The following is a 23124-nucleotide window of genomic DNA, read 5'->3' as shown; positions in this document are numbered from 1 at the left end:
CTGCCTGAGGCCACAAGATGCCACACGGCCTTTGAGGACCTCAGACTGGAACCTCAGCTTTCCAAGGCAGATGCTTCAGCGAGCAGAAGAGATAGCCCTTGCCCCGCCCACACGCAGGCGCAGGCGCAGGCGCGTTTGTTTGTTGGCTGTGTGGTACTTCTGTCTGCATTGCCAGCTCTGAGAGCAGCCCACAGACCTTCTAGAGTTGGAGTTCGTGAGCGCTAATGCTAATCGCCGATTTGGTGGACTTCCTGGAAGACCAGTGGGTGAGAAAGCCTGAGGGGTTGTCTTGACTACCTCAGCTGTAGAAAGAGCCCGCTCACTGTGGTAGACCACTCCTTGGTATGCATCTTGGTCTGAACAGAAAGGAGAAAGTGGAGCCAGGGAGATGGCTCAGTGGTTAAAGCGCTTCCCACACACGTGTGCAGATCTGAGTCCAGGTCCCCAGAAAGCTTGGTAAATAGGTGGTGGGCACGCTGGCCGGCCTGTGACCCCAGCCTAGAAGGGGATGCGAAGGTTGCTCAGAGCCTTATCTGGGAGCTGTTGATTTGATTGAGGGCCCCTGCCTCGGTGAAGAAGAGGGGGATTCCCAGCATCACCCTCGGGTCTCCGCACGGGTTACATGTAGACCTGTATGTAAGCAAGCACACAGAACACATGCACACGCATGCGACGGGAAGACAGAAAGGAAACGAGAGTCTGACCTAAGCAGCAGCATCCATCACTCCCCGCCCAACGGGACCTGCGGCACCAAGCTCCTGAAGGCAGGGCTACCTCACCTCAGAGGACCGTGCCCTCAAATGGAGAGCAAAAGGAAGCCCTTCCACCTCCAGGGCTGCTTATCACAGCAATGGGGGGAAAAAAACCAAAACAAAACCAAAAACTAAGACAGAGGCCTTTTTTTTTTTGCCCTTCTGCTTCTTATCTGGAAACCCTAGGTAGTTCTCTGGGCCGGAGCTTGCGGTGACCTACGTGGTCTGCAGTGGTGACTTGGCAGCACCTTAGCCTCTTACCGCCTCTGTGTCCTTCCTTAGCACCTTGTCAGTGGCTTCAGAGATTACACAAACTACTAGGATCAGGGGCTCCGGCTCTGGGATGATTAAGACCCCACTGGTTTCTTCTGTGGACTCTCCTATCTTGACCCCACCCCAGATGTGTAGAGCCTGGGGAAATCCCCCTATATCATTTCTCTGAGGTCTTAAACAGGAAACCACAGGAAGCCCTTCGACCTTCACGATGAATGTTTATCATGGCAATAGGGGAAAAAAAACCTAGTTAGTAACTTCTCTTTGTATCTCTGTCATTCACTTAGTTGACTTTAGGAGAGATTGGGAGGTGTCCTGCTACTCTGCCGGGTACAATGTTTGTGCGAGTACGTGTGTGCATTCATGCATGTGTGCATGCGTGTGTGTGTGTGTGTGTGTGTGTGTGTGTGTGTGCATGCATGGTGTGTGTGTTTATATGCATGTGCGTGTATGTGTGCATGTGTGTCCCAGGTGAATGTGATAGGCGTGGAACTTGCCTTCATGAAGTCTCCAGTCTATTAGGAGAGACACACAGCACATCGAGACAGGGAACAATTTGTGGGAATATTTTCTGCGTTCTCAGGTTGCACTCAGCTCCCCCCTCCCTGCAGCCCCCCACTACCTGCTCTGCCAGCGAGTTTCTTCTCCTCCTCAAGGAGAATCTGTAATGGAAGCTGCAAAGTAGCCCCAGGTGCTATGAAGAAGTGCAGGAGGGCTTCTCCAGTCAGAGGAGTGAGAGCCGCCCTCCACCCCCCTGAATTCTGTGAGGAAGGAAAAGAACTAGATGGGTGTGGAGGTAGAGCGTGGGAGAGATGCAGGCAGCGGGGAAGAGAGAAACTCAAGCAGCGGGACAGCCTAGGTAAAGGCTAGGGAGGAAGTTCCTCTTTCAATGCCAGAATCCAATAGGTGGTGGAAAGGGAGAGGTGAGGAGAAACACCTTTCTCTTCCGAACCCGCAGAACTTGGTCCTTAAGCAGAGATGCATGGACCCTGAGGAGCACCAAGGTCAGCCCTCCGCCATCTTCCCTGGATGGTTCAGCAACTCTGCGGGTGTGTGATGCTACCCTCAGCCCTGAAGTTCAGTTAGATCATGAGGTTTACTTTGGGCAGACATGCTAAGCTGCCCTCCCCAGGAAAGTGTACAATGACGAGGCCTGCCCTCTTTTCCTCTCGGCCACGGCAATGGTCGAGAGGGTGCAGTTCTGTCAGGAGCATCAGGATGACCCCAGCTAGCTCCTGGTCATCTTGTGGCATAAGGCAGATAGAAAAGCCTGCTGTTTCCATCCACTGAGATTTGGCGGGAGTCTGTTGTACTGTGGTCCAGCCCATTCCGAAGGATAAACCTACAAAAGCTGATTCAGGAAACCTCGGCGTAGGAGCAGGACTGCTCACTGGTTAGCTATACTCCCTGCTGGGCCCCTTTGACTCCCGCTGCCACATCCCGCGGAGAGATGCCAGAGAGAAGCCAGGTCGGACCTTGAGTGTGTCATGCTCCTGCTTTTTCCGGCTAGAAAATAGCAACGATTGTATTCGTTGTGAAAAAAAATTACATAGGTTAATTCATGGAAGAGGCTTGGAACGTTGCCAGGCACGGAGTAAGTGCTCAATAAATATTAGCTTTATTATTAATATTTCTCCGAAAACAAACAACAGTTGGGTGCCGCAGGTGGCCTGGATCCCTCCTTAGGAAAAATATTATCCAGAGGAAAGTCCCCCCCAGCATCTGCCTTGGGGGAGAAGGTTTTGTATCAAGGGACGAGAGCTCAAATGTACCTAATAGAGGAGCAGGGAGCAACATTGACCACGCCGCTTTCATTTCCCACTGTTTGTTAAAGGACTGACTTAGAGAAAAATAACCTCTTCTTCCATCAAAACAAGGGGGCACATGAAATGATCTGTGACAGCCATACTGGCTGGAGATGAGGCCACCACAGAATGTGTGTCCCAGCTACAGGGACAGCTGGAGCCATCCCCAGTGCAGGTGTGTTGTTAGATTTCAGCCGAGCATTTTTAAAAAATTAAGAGATGCTGATTTTTTTTAAAAAATTTATTTATTCATTTATTTTATGTACCTGAGTGCATGCCAGAAGAGAGCATCAGATCCCATTACAGATGGTTGGGAATCACCATGTGGTCCTGGGAATTGAACCCAGGACCTCGGGGGTGGGGGGGTGGGGTGGGGGGTGCTGGGGGTAGGGGGGGGAAGTAGCCCCTGAGCCATCTCTCCAGCCTGAGTTTCTGATTTTTAAGTGATTTGTTTTTAAGATTGTTTTAAGACACTCAGGGCAACTAATCTGATCATATCTTTTAGACAAGACATGACCCTGTCTTAGTTAGGGTTTTACTTTTGTGAACAGACACCATGACCAAGGCAACTCTTACAGGGACAACATTTAATTGGGGCTGGCTTACAGGTTCAGAGGTTCAGTCCATTATCATCAAGGTGGGAGCATGGCAGCATCCAGGCAGATATGGTGCAGGCAGGGCTGAGAGTTCTACATCTTTATCTGAAGGCTGTTAGTGGAAGACTGACTTCCAGGCAGCCAAGATGAGGGTCTTAAAGTCCACGCCCACAGTGACACACCTACTCCAACAAGGCCACACCTACTCCAACAAGGCCACACCTCCAAATAGTGCCACTCCCTGGGCCAAGCATATTCAGGGGACCATAAGACCCCATCCCTCCCTGAGGGACCAGTGGCTGGGGTGTGTGTGTAGGTGGGGGGAATCATAGTCCGGTGCTCTTGAACCAATAAATAATCACACATATCCACGCTCACAAAAGCAATTCTAATTAAACAAAGTGCGTTAAAACAAAACTCCCTGAAGCGGGAGGGATTTGTTAGAAAGAAGAGGGAGGAGTGGGAGAAAGAAATGAAGGGTCAGTATGATCCAAGTACAGTCCACAGCTCTGGTGGCAGTCACCGGTGAGCCAACCTGGGTGCTCACAAACACATCCAGGAGCTGTGGAGGAAGAACACACGGTCTAACATGTGCGCTTTCTTCTGAGGAGCCGCTATGGGCAATGCTGCCAGCTCCCCGCGCTACACAGGGCTCCCTGCCCCACCTGGCCTGATAAAGTCTGAAGTCTGGGAAGGACCAGGCCAAGGAAGGTTATGTCATCTACAGGATTCATGTCCACCCCAGTAGCCATCAAGACCCTTCCGAAGGGTACAACTTACTCCAGGCCATCCGTCCTGGTGTTGGAAACCAGCTAAAGGAGAGAGCTGGACGCCACTGTGGGGCTTTGAGAGTCCTGAATTCTTCCTTTTATGATTCCACATATAAATGTTTGAAGTTGTCTTTATTGGTCCGTTCCATAAAGCTCTCAGAAGGAATCCTGACACCCACTGGATCGCCCAACCAGTCCGTGGGCTGACTTCTGCTGGCCGCGGAGGCGTGGCTTTGGAAAGGGTCCCAAGTTCCACCACTCTATTGGTGGGCTGTTCTCACAGTGCAGCCAGCTCCGCCATTACTGCTAAAGTACGCTAATGCATGTAATGTTTGCAAAATCCATGCCTATAAACAAATTAGAAGAGAAAAAATAAATTTCGGGCTGCTGTTTAAACATCTGCACCATAGATACCTTGGTGCTTGTTTGAGGCTGATTTGCCAGGACATCAAGGGACACTGGCCCCAAAAATGTTCCTTACCTGCATCTCCTGCAAACATAGAGCTTTTCTGATTTTTAAACTGACAAGACCCTCAACAGCATCACTCTCTCTGACTCCACCAGACCCTAGTCCCCAGCTGAATGCAAAGTAGTACTGGTGGTCTCTTGGGCAGATCTGGGGGAAATAAGCATGTTCCAGGACCCTTAACAGGTAGGGATGTGTGTGTGTGTGTGTGTGTGTATGTGTGTGTGTGTGTGTGTGAATGTGTGTGTGTGTATGTGTGTGTGTGTGTGAATGTGTGTGTGTGTGTGTGAGTGAGTGTGTGTGTGTTAGCTTTTCTCTGCTTCTCCATGTGCTCCACACCCCTCTTACTACCAAGAAGGCAAAACTTTGGGGTATTTCTTTTCAAAATGAGGGCCTGGGGAGATGGCCCAGCCAGTAAAGTTTTTGCTTTGTAAACATAAGGGCCTTGATTTGATCTCTAACACACAGAGCTTTAAAAAAAAAACAAACAAAAAACAAAAACAAAAAACCCAAAAAACAAACAAACAAAAAAAAAAACCCATGGCTGTAGAGATGGTTCAGCAGTGAAAAGCACTGGCTGCTCTTCTAGAAGTCCTGAGTCCAATCCCGGCAATCACACAGTGGCTCACAACCATCTATAATGCGATCTGATGTCCAATTTTGGGATCAGGCATACATGCATATAGAACACTCATATACATACATACATGCATACATACATACATCGTTTTTAAAATCTAGGCTTAGCAGTGGTATAGTTATCTATCACTCCAGTTCTGGGGCAGGGAGACAGGCAGATACGGAGGACTCCCTGTTTATCCATTCTAGCTGGATCAGCGAGATCACTTGAGAGACCCTGCCTCAAAAAACCACACTGCGGAGCAAGCAAGGCAGACTCCTGACATTGACCTCTGGCCTGCACATGCACACACCCAAACACAACAAAAGCTCTTTTAGAAAAGTAATCGAGGGCTGGAGAGATGGCGCAGATGTTAAGAGCACTCGATGCTCTTCCAGAAGACTCAAATTCAAATCCCAGCACCTCAACCAGGCAGCTCACAGCCACCAGTAACCAAAGCTTCAAGGGATCCAGTAAACTCTTCCGGTCTCTGGGCATACCTGTTCACTTCAGCAGATATACACACACATAAATAGATGATAAAGTACCGAAAAATTAGCTGACATAGAATTGCTCTGTGTATCTATGGGGTACAACTTGACGCATTGACACATATTGGCATTCTGCGTTCATCCAACCAAGGTGCTTAGCAGCTGTCCTCTCTAATAATAACAAATAAAGAATATTTATTATTTCTTGGTGATGTGTGCACACAAAAACCACTCTCCTAGGTGTTTTAAAATGTACAATAAAAACGAGTTGTGGTAGTGCATATCTGTTATCTCAGCACTAAGGAGGCCGAGGCAGGAGAATTGTTGCATGTTTGAGGACACCCCAAGTTGCACTGCAAGTGCCAGGGCTATATAGCAAGTTCCCTGTCATTATAATACAGGTGATGTATTAGTGATACTGTGCTCCACCTACTGTGGGATTCAATGTAGAACTCACGTCTTGCTCGCTAACTCTATTGCACCCATGGGCCCGTTTCTCCTCATATCCCTTCCCCCTAGCAGGGACCTTCGAGAAACTGGCTAGCATTTATCACCTCTGCAGAGACACCTCCTTTGTCTCCTTAGAATCTATTCTTCTGCCTGCTTCTACCCCGTGGCCAGATAGTCCTGGTGGGTGGCCCTCCAGTTCCTTGTTGTTGTTGTTAATATTTATGTATTTACTTAGTTCTTTTTCTTTCTTTCTTTAGACAAAGTCTTACTGTATAGCCCAGGGTGCTCTTGAGTTATCATTCTCCTGCCTCAGTTTCCCGAATGCTGGGCTTCCCCTCGCTCTCCTCCTTGAAGATTTTCATATCTCCTGTCTCTGCAGGGTTCCTTTCAGACCCTCACTTTCACTACACAGTGGGTTAAGAAGATGTACTCCCCCTTTTTTCCTGCTAACCTGAGTCAGGGGACCCCATGAATTCATCAGCCAGAGCAGAACGGGGGTGGGGGTGGGGAGCCTTCAAAACCATCACCAGTAACTCTGAAGTTGACACCAGGCAGAGCTGTTGAAGCAGTGGTTCTCACCCTATGAATCCTGACCCCACAGGGGTTGCGTGTCAGCTCTCCTGCATATCAGGTATTTAGGTCAAGATTTGTAACAGTAGCAGAATTACAGTTATGAAATAGCAACAAAATAATGTTGTGGTTGGGGTCACCACAACCCGAGGAACTGTATTACAGGGTCAAGGCATTAGGAAGGTTGAGAAACACTGCTTTGAACATTTTTTTTTCTCTCCAATGAGTCAGCCTCTTATCGGTAGTGAGGTCAACTAGCCAAGAGTCACGTGTGGCCCTGTCCCTCAGCATCCCCTAATCCCTGTGATCCCTTTCAGGGAGGATCTACAACCAGCAGGCAGTACCAGAGACTCTGGTAGCAACTTAACAGGGAGAGTGACTCTGAAGGATGAGATTTTAAACAACTCCACACGACGGTGTATGAACACTTACTTCACAGGCCTGCCAGGGTTTCTGGCCACCAGGCTTCCGCCAAATGGAACTGGCAGACGTCCGTCCGTCCCTCCCCCAACCTCCCCCACTCCCGTCTCCAACCAGCCCCCAATTCCAGCCTCAATCCTAGTCTAATTTCTTGCATGTGGTCTGAGTACTTAGCCACACACGAATACAAGGGAACAAGTTAGTTTTTAATAACATGGGAGAGGCAGAGAGGCAGAAGGCTTCTCTGGGTAATGAGATGCGGACAGCCTAGCGTTCTGCAAGAGCAAAACCTTAACCAGAGTTTTTTTTCCCCCCTTTGACTCGGGCTCATTAATATAGAAAACACTTCCTGGCATATGAAATGATGAAGCTTTGTAATGTGCATGTAACAGCACAGAACAAATTAATGTAGTTCAGGTGGAGCGACGGAGGCCATGGGCTCTCTCTTAGCCCCTCCGGCGGGCAGGGTATCTCTGGGACTGGGAGCAACTGGGCTCTAACTGTCCATGATGAAGGCTTGCACCCGGGCATGGGGGATCAGTCACTTCTTAATGGGTTCTCCCAGAAACCCATTCAAGCAAAAGGCAGCCTGAGGTGAACTGTTCTATTGATGCTGATCTTTCGATGTTCTCCGGTTCTATTGATGGCGATCTTTTGAAGTTCTCCAAATATTTTTAACCTTGCAAGCAAGAATGGCAGTGTAGAGGGACAGGCAAGTGTTTGCCCACGTGTGCTTGCCAACCGCTGTTGACCAGTGGCACCCAACGGGCTTCAGCCAGCCGAGGCTGGGAAGCCTAGCCCACTCTGGACAGCTGCGGTTCTTTGCAGCAGTTGCACCTGTAACCCAGGCATCCCCCTGGGATAGCACCGGTCATACCAAGACTGGTCTTGGTCGCATGGGTTGACTCAGTGCCTCTTCCCATAAGTTGATGCCTCGGCCTGTTTGAGATCTGGAACGTGGCCTTGCCTGTGGGCTGGGGAGAGACAAGAGGATCTTGGCCATCTTGCTTGGTCTTGTTGTGAAGGACTGGTATTTCAGCCATTTTTTAAAAAGTAAGGGTAAAATTCAGATTGCAGGATTAATCACTAATGGTTGAGAGAGTACTACCATTTCTACGGGGGAGAGAAGTGAGGCTCCCGCCCGTCAAAAAAGGACTGGGAAGACAGAGTTCTCCTCCTGGACAGCTGGTAGTCTAGGCTAGACTGGCTCACTTACCTTTGTGTTCCCAGAGCTAGAAATGAATAGTTGCTCAATAAACAATAACAGAGTAGATGAAATCTAGAGTGACTGACAGAATACCCAGGAGCCCACCCCTTTGAGTTCATAATGCTTCCATAATGGTTGAGATGAACCTCCCTTCGGTTTCTCCGTGCTTGTCTCTAGACCCTAGGGATCAAGCCTGTGACTGACAGCAGAGTAGAGGAGCGGGGCTCACACAGGGAACTAGCCACCTGTTAAGACACTGGTGTCTCTTTCCTATAGGCATGTCTGTGGGGCATTTTCTTGATTAGGGGCCTACTAGGTCAGTGCTGCCTCTGGGCAGGTAGCCCAGGGTCATATAAAAAAGTTGGCTGAGCGAGCCAGTGAACAGCGTTCCTCCATGGTCTCTGCTTCTGTTCCTAGCTCTAGGTTCCTGCCTTGAGCTTCTGCCTGACTTTATGTAGTGATGGACTGTAAGCTATAAAATGAAATAAACCCTTGCAGTGCCACGCTGCTTTTAGTCTGTGTTTTATCACAGCGATGGAAGTCTAGCTAGGACACCCACCATGGCCTCTGCTTAAACACCATTCATTCTTGAAGAGTACCCTCTATCAGGCCTTCCACAGGGAAACCACTGTCAGCTGCCCTCGCTGGGTGTCTGTGGCCAAGTCACTTCTCTGAGTCTAATTCTGTCATCTGTTAAAAGAGACAATAATAAGGCTCATTGTGTGGCTGGACCAGACCAAGTCTGTGCAAAGATGGTCTGGTGATGCCATCAATAGAGTGCAGCTGCAGACAGGATCTTCCACGGTGTGTACACGATTCACTGTACTAGACGCTCTTCGCATGTTTAAAATTTCATACATATATGCATTTTTTTTAAAAAAATAAGGGAACTCAAGTAGATACCATAAGGAGACATAGAGACCAATTTCTTCAAAAAAAAATCTAATCGTTGTTCTGCTTCCTCTTCCTCTTCCTCTTCCTCTTCCTCCTCCTCCTCTTCTCCTCCTCGTCCTCCTCCTCCTCCTCCTCTCCTTGTCCTCCTCCTTCTTCTTCTTCATTGTTATCAGCATCATCAGGTGCACTTCTGCCATGGCTCGAGTCAGAAGACTTAGGTCCTTTCCTTCCACCTTGCCGTGGCCATCAGGGATCAAACTCAGCTGGAGTTAAACCAGAGTTCCCCAGCAGAACCACATCACCCACAAGGCATCCCACTGTGAGGAATCCAGAGGGCTGCATCGTGGTAAGAACTTCCTCACTTCTTTTTCTTTTTTTTAAAAAGATTTATTTATTTATTTATTTATTTATTTATTTATTCATTCATTCATTCATTCATTCATTTATTTATTTATTTAATGTATATGAGTATACTGTAGCTGTACAGATAATTGTACCTCAGTTCGCTCCAGCCCCACTCGCTTTGGCCCCAAGATTTATTTATTGCTATATGTAAGTACACTGTAGCTGTCTTCAGACACACCGGAAGAGGAAGTCAGATCTTATTAAGGATGGTTGTGAGCCACTATGTGGTTGCTGGGATTTGAATTCAGGACCTTCGGAAGATCAGTCTTATCTTAATCGCTGAGCCATCTCTCCAGGCCAAGAACTTGATCATGCCTAATATTTCTGGTAACCTCCATTTTTATTTCCTTTCACCCACCCACTGCTTTAAAGTTTTGTTTCCCTGTTGGCTGCACAGTTTTCTCCTGGGTCATTTATTGTCACTCCCACATACTTAAGCCACATTTAGTGTCCCATTCCTACCTGCCCAGGCAGTGGTCCCCTGGATGCCACCAGCAGGGCTCCTGGGAAGTTTCAGGGTCACTAAATATGTTCCAGGTTTCCCATATGCTAAGCTGGCCAGGAGATTTGCCCCCTGTCAGCCAGGCCAGTAAACTGTGAGTGCAGACAACACAGGCCATGTCCCAGGGGCACTGGAAGAGCCAGTACACCAATGGCTACACTTATTCTTGTAACTAGGAGCAATCTGTCATTCATCTGAGTCCTTAAGTGAAGTTTAAACAGGAAACGCTTCCAGAAACTTCAAAACTGGTAGTGATCATCCATAAATGATACATGAGAGGTGATTTTAAACTCCAAATAAATGGTTCCTATGCCAATCTCACCTTAAGTAGACTATCCCATAGGAATGCATCTGTGAACAGATCTGCCACACATCTTAGCTCACACAGCCCTGCTACCCAGGACTGGGCATGAGCACATGCATCTCCACATGGGAGGGAGCTGGCAAGGACGGATCTGGGATACCAGGGTAGGTCAGCCTGACCATACCGTCCCTACAGAGTCTTTAATCCAAGCCTCAGAGTCTCTACTTTCCAAACTGTGGGCATGCCTTGTGGTTCATTCAAAGGCAACCACAAGTGGCTACTGATGGGCCAAGTCAGGGTGGCTTCATGATCAACACCATGGCCTTCAGCATGCACACTGGCTGGCTTCAGACCCCAGGCGACTTGCCCACTAGTGATCTGTGGGTGTCCTGCTTTGTACATGCAGGAAATTCTGTATAGAGCTATATCCAGAATGCGACTATTTTTGCCCTTGGACTTGAGACCAAGGCAAGAGGTTAGTTCCTCCTGGAGACGGAAGGGGGGCTTTCTATGACCGTCCATCAATAATCTTAGGGCAGGCTCTCGCTCTCTGTCCTTGGCAGGTTGTTTGTAATAAGCACAATAGAGATTCTGCTGAGGTCTGACTGGTACAGATCTAAACATCTCTCCTGTCGTTCACCTCCGCCTCCAGACGCTTCCCTCAGCCGCATGCTGCACTCTCTGGATTCTACATTTGACCATCCTTTGGGTTCTGAATGCTCCTGTAACAAGTAGCCAGACAGCATAGTAACCTACGTCCTGCCTCATCTCTCTTTGCCATGGGGTCAGCCTCGTGTTGAGATGTGGACATGTGTTTTCTCTGGAGGGGGTTTGCTGGTCTGCCCTCCACAGGGAGACATTGGAGAATGACTCATCAGCCCACCAGCATCAGCTTTTCAAGTCTTAGGAGTATCTCGAGCTGGTTGGTTAGGTGATTGACGGATGAAAATCAGCCAAGGCAGGGATGTTTTCAGTGGGGACAGTAAATGCTAGGATACAGGGCATGCAGATTAAGTCCTGGCCAGTCTGTCATTAGCTTTGGCTTTAGCCAGATGATTTCGTTGGACACTAGGAGGCTCAGGTAAATGATCCAAAAGCCAGTGACAAGCCAGGATCTGCCACTGCAGCAGCATCTGGCCACACTGGCAACATCTGTGGGAGCAGACAGCTGCGCTCAGGGGTGTTGGAACCAGCAGCTGTGTCCTGGTATCACCGACTAGGTCTTCCTTCAGCTTGATTTCTTTTGTGTCCTGCCTCATTTTTACGGTTTCTTCTGCCTTCTTGTTAGTTCCAAGCTGCCCCTTTCTGCTCCGTTAGCCAGAACCAGTTCCTACTGAAAGTCTCCAATTCTTAGAGATGCTTAATTATTTGTTAGCACATCTGGACACAGAGGACACTCCCATTTTGCTTTCTCAAGAAGGGCTATGCTCATTTGCATAGTAAACCTGTATGGAGTACCTACTGTGTGCTGTGGCAGACCTAGTGTCAGGAAATGGAGCTAATTAGGAAAAGCATATCTCTGTCCCTGGGAACTTATTGAACTAAAAGAAGGCCAATATCAAACAACTAGTTATGAAATTAATTCTTCAGTGGGTCCTCCCCTCAGCACTGGGTGACGCTAATCAATAGGTAAATATTTGAATCCCACAGCGGATACAAAGGAAACGGGAAAGAGGAGAAACCTCTCACGTCTCCCTTCCAAAGTCATCAGTTCAGCTGGCAACATAGCCGTGTGAACATGTAGCTAAGTAACCATCCCACACAAGTTCCCACACCAGAGGGACACCCGGATCTTTAGCGTCCAATTCTGGGGATCAGGGAAGATTTTGTGGGGGATTTATTTTCAGCCTTGACAGTGGATCACAAAGAACTCAGCAATGAAGAAAGAAAGCATCCCTGTAAAATTAGCCACCTAAAGTTCCGCCACCCACCGAGGACCACAGCTCAGTGCTGCCACGAGTGTCCACTGAACAGCCACAGGACAAGATCCAGTTATACACGCTGTCGGCTTCTTGCTGTGTCCGTTTATCAGCCTGTCGTGGGTATTTGCCCACTGCCAATTGTTCCTCATCTACAGCACCATTTAAGCAGTCAAAGAAGATTCCATTCTATGGCTGTACTGTAAACTAATCAAATCCCTATTAATGAACATTTGGGGTTTGAGTCAAGGGTATACACCCTCCAGAGCCCCAAGGCCTGAGCCTGAATCCGGTTAGTGACCCGGCTGGGTGGTAAGTGGAAAGCTATGCTTTCCAAAGGCCTGGTCCTTCTCTGTAGCAGAGGTATTAATAACTGCAGATGGTAATGATGTGGGATGTTTAGAACAGTGGTTAGCACCCAGGGAGTGCTCAGTTAAGGCTCGGATGGTCAGGCTACAAGCATCCTGCCATCCTGACAAACGTGTCAGTTTGTGCCCCTCCATTCTGTTACCCAAAACACCCAAAGTGCACAGACAACCAAAAAGCACATACCCGTAAAACCACGAGAGCTCTCATCTAACCACCCCATCTAGTGTTGTCGAGCTTTGGACAGCACTCCGTGGTTGGTTGGTAGGAGGTAGTGCCTCCTTCCTGGAACCATCAGGACCCTCCCAAGTCGTCCACAAACCATCCAGTGAGGTTTCTTGATTTGCCTTCTGGGTGGCATCCTGGAAGCTAAAGCAAGGGGCACATTCATAGCAAGTCAAGTCAGACGCTGTCACTACGATTTCAAGGAGGGGACGCTAGAGTTGAGGCCACGTTTGAAAATATAGGTCAAATCTTGGTTTCTGTGGTTACTGAACACTGTGACTCCCTCCGTGTGGGTGATGCCAGGGTTCGGAGGCCTGACAGTCCTGTCTAGCTCCTCTTCAAGTGATACCCCTAGTCCCCACCAGAGTCGGAGGCTCCTCTCAGCCCTAGTGAGCCCCCCCCCCCCCCCGCCCCCAGGTCCAGAGGGTCCAGAGCCTGGGCAACACCCAGGAGCAAGCTACTGCAGGCACCCTGCTCTTCATGACTGAGGTTGGGGGCGGGACGCTGGAATTGCTGCTGGTGGGGTTCAGGATGTCTCCATACCCCCCTCCCGTCAGTCAGTTCTACCTACTAGTCCGCTGCTGCTTGTGGGGACTGCGGGGAGCAGGGAGGAGGCCATGTGGGGCGGGAACAATGTAGTGGGTTGTTTAGCAGACTGTCAGCCTCGTTCTGGGATCCTCCTTTCCACGCCCCTTGGCCTAACCGCCACAGGCACGGCTCACAGAGGGAAGAGACCCCTTATTTGGTCTTGGAAAGAAAGGGGAAAGGTTATCCTCGGATGCCTGGGACATTGGGTCATCAGCCCGCAGTTGCTGGCCCGCACCCGCGGGTGCAGTTCAGTCTTCTCCCGGCAGGTGGCGGCACCGCGCAGGGCCTGGGGAGATGGCCAGCTGGTAAACAACCCGCAGGATCCGATGCCCTAGGGTGGGGACCCGCCCGGGTGGGGGTGGGTGCCTTCTGTGTCTGCACGTGGACAGCGATGCGGAGGGAGAAGCTGAGCCGCAGAGGAAGGAAAAGGAAAGGAAAGAGCCCAATACCTTGTTTGTGGGAGAGTCAAGCTTCCCGAATTGCTCTGGCAGTAGGGTGTGACTTTGGCTTGATCGATTTCACGTGAGCCGCTGGAGAGTGCGCTGTGCCAGGCGGGAATCTGTTTCAAAGTCACCCAGGCGGGTGCAGGGGACTCGAATCTCTGGATGTGCGTCAGTAAGACACCGTGTGGGGCTCTGCACCAGCTGGGAGATTCGCTCTCTTGCCCATCCCCTTCCCTCTCAACCTCCCCTCCACCCCTACCCCCACCCCCTCTTCCAGCCTCTACGTAGGCCTGGAGGGTCTGAAGCGACCGGCTTTCCTCCTTGTGGGCTGAAGAGAAGGGAGGAGGAGTTTTTAAGTTCGAACCACCACATGGTTGGTTCCTTTCCTAGACCTTCCTGCAAGAGAAGAATCGCCACCATTTTATTTGGAGGTCAGAAGGCTCTGGTCACCCCAACAGTAAGGGATAATGCTGGCTCCCCAAAGCCAATGCTTGTTTCAGTGATTGAGAACCCCGCCCCGCTCCGCCCCGCCCCTTCCAGCGACTCCTCCAGGTAAAGCTCAAGGGTATCTCTGGAAGCTGGCAGGACATAGTGGCCTTCCGGCACTTTAACACTTCCCTTTAATCCAGCCCTCAAGAAGCAGGGGACCAAGTGAGTCTGAGACCAGGGGGCTAGTCAGGGCTACATAATAACATTCTGTCGCAATACAAAAACAAAATGCCAAGATTTGGGCTGTAGCGCTGGCTCAGTGGTTAAGAACACCTGCTGCTCTTGCAGAGGACCAAGGTTGGATTCCCAGAGTGCACAAAGTGAAGCGCCAGTTCCGAACGATGTCTTCTTCCAGTCTCCTCAGGCACCAAGCATGTTTGTGGTGTCCAGATACACATGGAGGCAAAGCACAAAATGGGTAAATCTCGTTGAAAACATAACAAAGATGTTTTAAAGATGGCCAACAGTAGACCCTCTTCTTGGGCTTTCTTTAACCTCCACAACAGGCTCCTAGGCGGTCAGTGTGCTGCAGGGATTCTCGCCTGACCAGTCTAAGCTGCTATTTTGTTGTTTCCTTTGGTGGTTTTCTTTTGTTTTGTTTTCTATTTTAGGTAAGGTTCAGGCAGCCCTTCTGTTTATAAGCCCATCCCAGCGTACTCCTTCCCACCTGCCTCCTGACAGGGACCCCAATGGCCTCCACTAAGGAGACCCAGAAGAAGACCCACTTTGGGTTTCTTTACCTGGAGAGACATTAATTTTCCAAGTCTCATGATTACAGGCAATTTCTGAAAGTTATTGGGGTGGACAGGTTCATGCTTGCCTTACCAGTACCGGGTTGCGATTCTTAGTTTGTGTTGTGTGTATATGTGTGTGTGTACATGTTCCTGTGTGTGTGCATGCACATCATGTGGAGGACAGTGGACAAATTCAGTTTCCTTCCTCAGGTGCCGTTCACCTATATTCCCTTAGGTTGACCAGCAAGCTCTCAGCAAGGCCCAGAAGTCTGTCTGTCTCTCCCCCAGTGCTGGGTTGATATAACCATCCCACACATCGACACACTGATATTTTTTCTTTTCTTTTATCTTAAAGTCTGTGAACAAGACTGACATTTTTATTTTCTGTGAGACAGCTTTTAAGCTGCTCCCATTAATTTGGGTGGGCTCCTGGTTTCCAAGAATTCACTTGGCTTGCCACATAGTGCACACACGTGTGGGGAGTTCCCACAAGGCTATCCAGGAACCGGCTGCTCTGTAGTCTTTGTTTTATTGGTTGCAGTCAGTCAAAACTCCACTGATAGCCAGATGGTTCACTAAACTCCCAATTGCACAGGCCCGTGACTGCCTTCAGTGGCCTCTGTGGCATTTCTGTCTTATGTCACAAGAGGACAGGCTGGCTCTCCTTGGAGGATCCTCTGTTCTTCTCAGGAGCCAGCTTGAATGACAGCACTGTCACTGGCTGTCTAGGTTGGTTGTGACATCCCAGAACCCAGTCCCTATATCAGGAGCAGCTGTGGGTAGCTTGCACCTGGACAGCATGGCTTGTCCCCTCCCGTGTGCCGGCAAACTCAAGTGTTGGCTTGTTCTGCTCTCCATCCTGAGGTTGATCCCACCATAAGATCATCCCCAAATCTTGATTTGGTTCCCTTCGGTTGTCTGGATTCTGTCCTCTGCGCATGCCTTGAGGTAGGTTGAGCTATCGTCCTCTTAAGGCTGGCCCTTGTTTGGAAGGGCAGTGGTGATGAACTTGGGAGGACACTTCCTAAGCCTGAGAGGTACACACATTAAACTTTTCGTGGCAACCATTATGGGGATTTAATGGTCCTGCCGGGGTGCAAGGCTGGCGGCACTGTCCAGCCTATGGGGCACACAGAATGCCTACCTTCAAGGTTTAGTGGAGGAGGAAATAATGCAGTCGCCCAAGGGTTCCCTGATTGATTTTTATCTGCTCAGATTCCTACAGCCACACAGAGCCCCTTTAGGCCCAGGCTGTCAGAATTCATCCTTTGTAAAAGACAGAAATCCAGCCCAAGCTTGTTTATGCAAATAAAGGCATTTAATTGTCTCATGAAAAAGACAGTGGAGATGTCCATTGCCTATACAGCTTCATCTAGCAGATTAGCAGCGTTATTTCAATTGCCCTTATCCTTAGCTTGGCTGGGGCGGCCTCATTCTCAGGTTGGCGCACTCACTGGCCCGTATGTGTGTGTGTGTGTGTGTGTGTGTGTGTGTGTGTGTGTGTAAAGAGCCAGAGATACTACTGAATAAGAAAGAAGAGCAGGTGTGTACCTCCCTTCCTCCATGCTATCTATCAGAAGACAGAAGACGTGAACGGTGAATAGTCCTGCCATGAAGGGTCCTTAGCCATCGGCCTGGCCGGCAAGGACTAAGTTGAACAGTGTCCCTTCACCCAGGGGACCAGCTTCAATGACAGAAGACATTGCTGCCTGGGTTGTGGAGATGACTGAGTAGATAAAGCATATGCCTCTCAGACAGAAGAACCTGAGTAGGATCCCAGCATCCATGTAAAAAGCAAAGTGTATACACACACACACACACACACACACACACACACACAAGTAATCCCAATTACTATTGGGAGCAGGACAGATGGGTCAGTAGGGCTTCCTGGCCACCACCATAACTCAAAATTCAGTAAGAGAGCTTATCTGAAAATAATAATGGTTCAAGTGATGAAGAAAAATAACTGATGTTCTCCTCTGGCCTCCAAACCCATGCCCACACACATACACACACATATATACATACATGTGTATAAAACACACACACGTGCACACACACACACACACACACACACATACACACACACACCCTTGCTGTCCATAAGAACTGTGTCAAGAAGTCTAAAAGTTCTCATGCCCCAATGTAGCAAAAATAACTTAGCAATATGATGTATAATGATTTGAATAGACTAGCTAATAAGATGGCCATAACAATATAATATATACAAATAAACATAAATGTACAAATATACTACAACCATAACATAATGGCATATAAGAACATGTGAAAATGCAATAAAGTCTCACTGAACTGGCGGAACTAGGGATCCCTGGGGACCCTTAATGAGAGTCACCACACAAACAGCTATAAATAAGACATTACCAATCCACGCCGAGGGGCATGCCAGGCTGTTGACTGGGCTTGGGCACAGGCTGTGTGTTGACTTGTTTCGTGCTCCAATCTGATGCAATTCAAGCTGGTGCCAGAGCAAACAGGCACATTATTAGACTCCATGGACCCTTGGATGCTTCTCAAGCAGTTAAACTTGAATCTATTTACCAGGTCGACTCTGGCCATCAAATGTCCCCTGAGCTGAGGGAGCAGTGTAGAGGCACACCCCCACATTCAAGAGCACCCCAAGAATTGAGTTAGAAAGCAGGAAAAACCCTCTCCTTTTCTGGATCAGAGTCTCCAGTCTAACCCTCCCCCTTAGATGGTCTCCCTGTCTGCACTGTCCTCTGGCAGAGAGACACTGGGCCCCCTTTCCAGGTTAGCCTTTAGTATTCGTCGGGGCATCTGTTGGTTCAAGAGCTCTTCAGTGTTCCTTTCTACCAAGTGGGCAGAGAGCAGGGGAACCGATCGTGGGAAAGGTGTCTGCATCTCCAGAATGTGTCTGCCCTCTCGCTCTGTGCCCCAGCTGATCCTCTGACCCCCCCTCCCGACCCTGTCCATCTCTTCTTGGATGCCTTGATTATGCAGGTTTCTTTTAGATTGTGGGGGCGTGACCGTGGATGTAGCTATCGGCACATCCCTCACCAGCCCGGGGAGGGCAGCGTTGTTATTAGCTTCATTTTATACAAGGGATTTAGTGCTTGGAAAGGTCTTGTCAGTTTCCCCAGTTCACACAAGGGAGAAGAGGCTGAAACCAGATGGAGGGTCAAGCCCAAGTCAGTGATTCGTTGTTTCTAGGGGTTGAACATGGTGCGTGTGAAGGCAAGAGGGTTGGTTATTCTTTAAGTGAAGCCCATGTTGATTTTCAAGACAATATCCTTCATTGGCCTAGAGCTCGCTGATTTTGGCCGCCTGGCCAGACAGCCCTGGGTAGACCTCCCCGTCTCTGCCTCTCCAAAGCTGAGATGCCACGCATGTGCCTTTTTTATGGGTTCTGGGGTCTAACTGAGCACTGAGTTACTGACTGAACTACATCTCCAACACATTGCTTTGCTTTTCTAAAAATAGAGCCATCACTTTTTTGTCTGGGCTCACCTGCAACTAGTCCCTGGGCTAGGACAATCCTCCAGCCTCACCCTCTGTCTCCAGAGTGACTGAGACTCCAGATGTGCGGCCACTGCCCCACCCATTCATCCATTCATTCCTTACAAAACTTTGAGCACTTAGCAGGTGTTAGGTAGCATGACAGGGCTCTTCCAGCTTGGTGAAGAGTAAAACTTCGATTTCAGGGAGCTGAAGGGCGTGCCGGTGGCCAACTCTTTCCTGTGGACACGGGAGGTATTCTGAGAGGCCACAGGCAGCACGCTGCAGCCGTGTGTGTTGGGGTGGGCGAGAGACCGGATGCTCATTGCTGAACTGGGGGCTGAGATGCTGCAGGTTGAGCTTCCCGCTGGCTGAGAACTGGGTAAACTCCCGGGAGCCACTGTGATGGGGTCCAGGTCATAGGATACTCTTGGCTGTGTATGAGCAGCGAGTCTAAGGAGGCCAGAGATAGAGGAAGAAGTAGGTTACTGCTGGAGATGGGGCAGCTGGGCTGAGGGAGCTGGAGGGTGACTGCTGAGAAGAACCGGAAAGATTAAAGCAGGGGACTGGCCTGGTCTTCTTCCCTCACCTCATCCCCTCCCGCAGCCCTGCCAGCAGGGCTTCTCACTGGATCTGCTCTGTCACAGATGACACTCTTCAGCCTTCATCATCCCATCCCCCAAGATCCTCATTGTGAATTCTCAAATATTCCAAAACCCCACATCCGGAACACTTCTGGTCCCAAGCACACCAGACAAAGGCCACTTAGCCAGACATAATTATCGTGCCTACCATCAGCCACCATGAAGTGGGGCTATAAAAAAGATGAGCAATATATGAAATGTGTCCAGTTTAAACAAGTGTAATTTTATTACCTCCCTCGTTTTATCACTAGATAATAATTTAGAGTGATGTGATTGAAAATAGTTCATGGCTTGCTTTATGGATTTACCAGACTGTAAATTCTATAATGTGAAAACCTGGTTCTAAAGTTTAGTTTACTTGAAATTTTTAGTTAATGACTGTTTAGCTGTATAGGATAATTCTACATTATTTCTCACTCCAAGCAGCAACATAAGCATCTTTGGCTATAATTTGTTGTTTTTTTTTCTTTTTCAGTCTCATCCATTAACTATCAAAAAATGTTTTAATAAGATGTAGCTAGTAATTATCCATCATCACTGCGCTCAAAATCTTAGCCAGTTTTAATAAGATAGGACAAAGAAATAAAAGTATAAAGATCAGGAAGAAATAAAGCCACCTCTATTGCAGACAACATAGTTCTGCACACTTAAGAGACCATACAGAAAACCCTTACTTTTAACAAATGCTTTCAGTGAAGTTTCAGGATACAAAATTATGACACAAGACAGACGTTTCCTCTATCCCAATAAGGAGCTTACTGAGGATGCTTCCCACCCATGATGGCATCCAAAATATGAACTGCTGAAGAATAAACCTTGGGGATGAGAAAACCCCGCACAATGAAGACTACCAGGACCCTGGGTGGAGAAATCAGAGGGGATGCCAGATAATGCTCCTGGATTACCAAAAAGAATCCTCAGATTTATTGTAACTCTCCAATGACATTCTTCACAGAGCTAGGGAAAAAAAAAAACACCCAGCCATCCAAAAATTCATATGAATACTAAAGAACGTGCGTAGCCAGTCCAGTCCAGTCCAATCAGAAAGAATGCTGCTGGAGGTGTCACAATGCTTGACCTCCAATCATACTACAGAGCCATAGTGACAAAGATAGCTTTGCACCGGCACAGACCAGGCATGCGGACTGATGGAATACGGCAGACAGAAGCAGCAACAACTCACACAGCAACGGGCACCTAATATTTGACAAAGGGACGAAGAATGTACACTCGGAAAACATTCTGTTCCACAGCACAGTGTGGGTAAACCAGTATGTCCACCTGCACAAGAATGAACTTAGATCCATGTCTCCCATCTTGCACAAAAACCAATTTTAAATGAACCAAAGACTTTCATTTAAAACCTGAATGCACCAGGTGTAGTGCTGTGCACACCTTTAATCCCAGCACTGGCAGGCAGAGGCAGTGTGAGGCCAGCCTGAGCTGCACAGTGAGTTTGAGGCCAGCCTGGGCTACACAGTGAATTTCAGGCCAGCTTGGGCTACACAGTGAGTTTCAGGAGAGCCAAGACTCTACAGTGAGACCCTGTCTCAAAATAAAAGATAAACAAAGAAGTAAATACTGCTTACTACCTTATGTCCTATCTATACCATTCCTGGGTATATACCCAAGGGACTTCTCTCAGACACACTTGAGTATTCATGCTCACTGCTGCCCAGTTCAGAACAGCAAGGAAGTGGGGCCAGCCTAGATGTCCACCCGCTGGCAGAGAGTGGGAGTGTGGCCTAGAAACAGCGGAGTTTCACTCTGTTGTAAAGAAAAACCAACTTTTCAGGAATGGATGGGATTGGACAGTCGTGTATTAAGTGAGGCGACCCAGTCTCATAAACACACGAATCGTGCTCTCTCAGACGGAACTCCTAACTTAATGGTTGTCTTATGCACAGAAGGCGCTGTGGGCATGGGTGGCGGCTATAACATATAACGAGATGGGGAGACTTTGAGAACAAGAGATATGAAGAAGAAAAGGTCATATGAAATTAGAAGGGAGGTTACGGGGTGAGAGGGCACAGGGAGGGAGATGGGATGAGGAAGATCCAGAGAAGCTAACAAACAAGCTTGTGGGAAATGCCTTCATAGAGAAGACAGAGCTTCCCGTCCCATCTCTTTTGATATCAATCAGCTATATTTAAATTGGTTTTCTAACGTACTGGCGTTTTCTTTTGTTCTAACTGGAAAATCAAATTTACCATTATAACCACTTTCATCTGGAATGTTCGTTGGCTTTAAGGAAATTTACATTACGGTGTAACCAATTCTCTAAACTATTTTCATGTAAAATTGAAATTCTTTAGCAATAATATAGTACAGGTTCATACACACACTCATTACTCATTAAGACATGCACATCTGGGTGTGAATGGTACTTGGGTGTGTGTATGTGTGAGTGTGTATGTGTGTGTGTGTGTGTGTATGTGTGAGAGAGAGACAGAGAGAGAGAGAGAGAACATGTTCACACATGCGCATTATGTGTAAGTGATGCATGTGTGTCAGTGTGTTCATGCATGGACTTTTGTGTATGAGTGTACATGTATGTGGAAGAAGAGACTAATGTCAGGTGTCTTTCTTCTTCTTCTTCTTCTTCTTCTTCTTCTTCTTCTTCTTCTTCTTCTTCTTCTTCTTCTTCTTCTTCTTCTTCTTCTTCTTCCTCCTCCTCCTCCTCCTTCTCCTCCTCCTCCTCCCCCCCTCCTCCCCCCTCCTCCTTCTCCCCCCTTCTCCTCCTCCCCCCTCCTCTTCCTCCTCCTTCTTCCTCCTCCTCCTCCTCTTCCTCCTCCTCCTTCTTCTAGACAGGGTCTCCCACTATGCCTGAAGCTTACTTCTTCAGCTAGACTGGGTAATCAACAGACCTCGGGGGTTTCCCAATCTCTGCCTTCCTAAGCCTGGGGTTATGGACCCTCAAGCTACTGTCCCCAGCTTTTAATGTGGGTACTGGTAATCTGAACTCTGAACCTCTTCTAGTAAAGCAAGCATATTACTGACCGAGCAATCTCCCCTCAGCCTATAGGTTTATATTGTTAATGACTGAGTTCAAAACCCGATTGGTTATTTGGTTTGGAAGAATAAAATTTTGTTTCCAATTTTAAAAGGATGTACATGTTTTTAAAGAACAGAGTTGGGCCACATGCTTTTTAGTAAGAAAATCAAAAGTGCAACATGTTGACAACATCTGTCCCAAATTATCTCTGCACAGCGGTATTTTCTTCTAAAGCAGTTCATTTCTGATTCATTATTCAAAGCAGTACCTTTATTTGAACGTTCAGGCAAAATCCATTCCTTTCTTGAATTCCACCTGTTGGGTACCTGTATTAACAAAAGCCACTTGGCATCTGGGGAAATGTCGGACAATCTGCCACATTTTCTCTCTGTCAAAGGACAGCACCTGTTCTCCGGGCTCGCCGCCTGACATTGCACCATCGCATGAGCATGCACCTATTGTGGAATGCCTTGCTGTTGTAATATGAACCCCAGTGATGGCTTCTGTCACTCTGTGTGCTGTGGGCTTCCAGTTCTCCCAGGTGACATTTTGCTTCTGAACATTGCCTTGAGCGGCCTTTATCTGCTGGGCTTGCCCTGAACTCAGACTTCTTAGACTATCAGTCAAAGGAGTCACTTCTGCCGTGGTGGCAATGACACCGGTCTCCCTCAGAAACATCATAATGCCATGTGATTTTGACAGTCTGTCCTCTCAGCT

At 48.3% G+C, this 23124-nt stretch overlaps 1 pseudogene; it reads left to right on the top strand.

Moving 5' to 3' along the window:
• The first annotated feature begins 224 nt into the window (after positions 1-224).
• Positions 225-4506, top strand: LOC127688417 (60S ribosomal protein L15-like; annotated as a pseudogene).
• The last annotated feature ends 18618 nt before the right edge of the window (positions 4507-23124 follow it).

The sequence above is a fragment of the Apodemus sylvaticus genome, chromosome 1 (genome assembly GCF_947179515.1).
Source record: "Apodemus sylvaticus chromosome 1, mApoSyl1.1, whole genome shotgun sequence".
In the NCBI taxonomy this organism is placed as follows: domain Eukaryota; kingdom Metazoa; phylum Chordata; class Mammalia; order Rodentia; family Muridae; genus Apodemus; species Apodemus sylvaticus.
The sequence above is the reverse complement of the archived record's forward strand: the minus strand, read 5'-3'. Positions and strand labels throughout refer to the sequence as shown.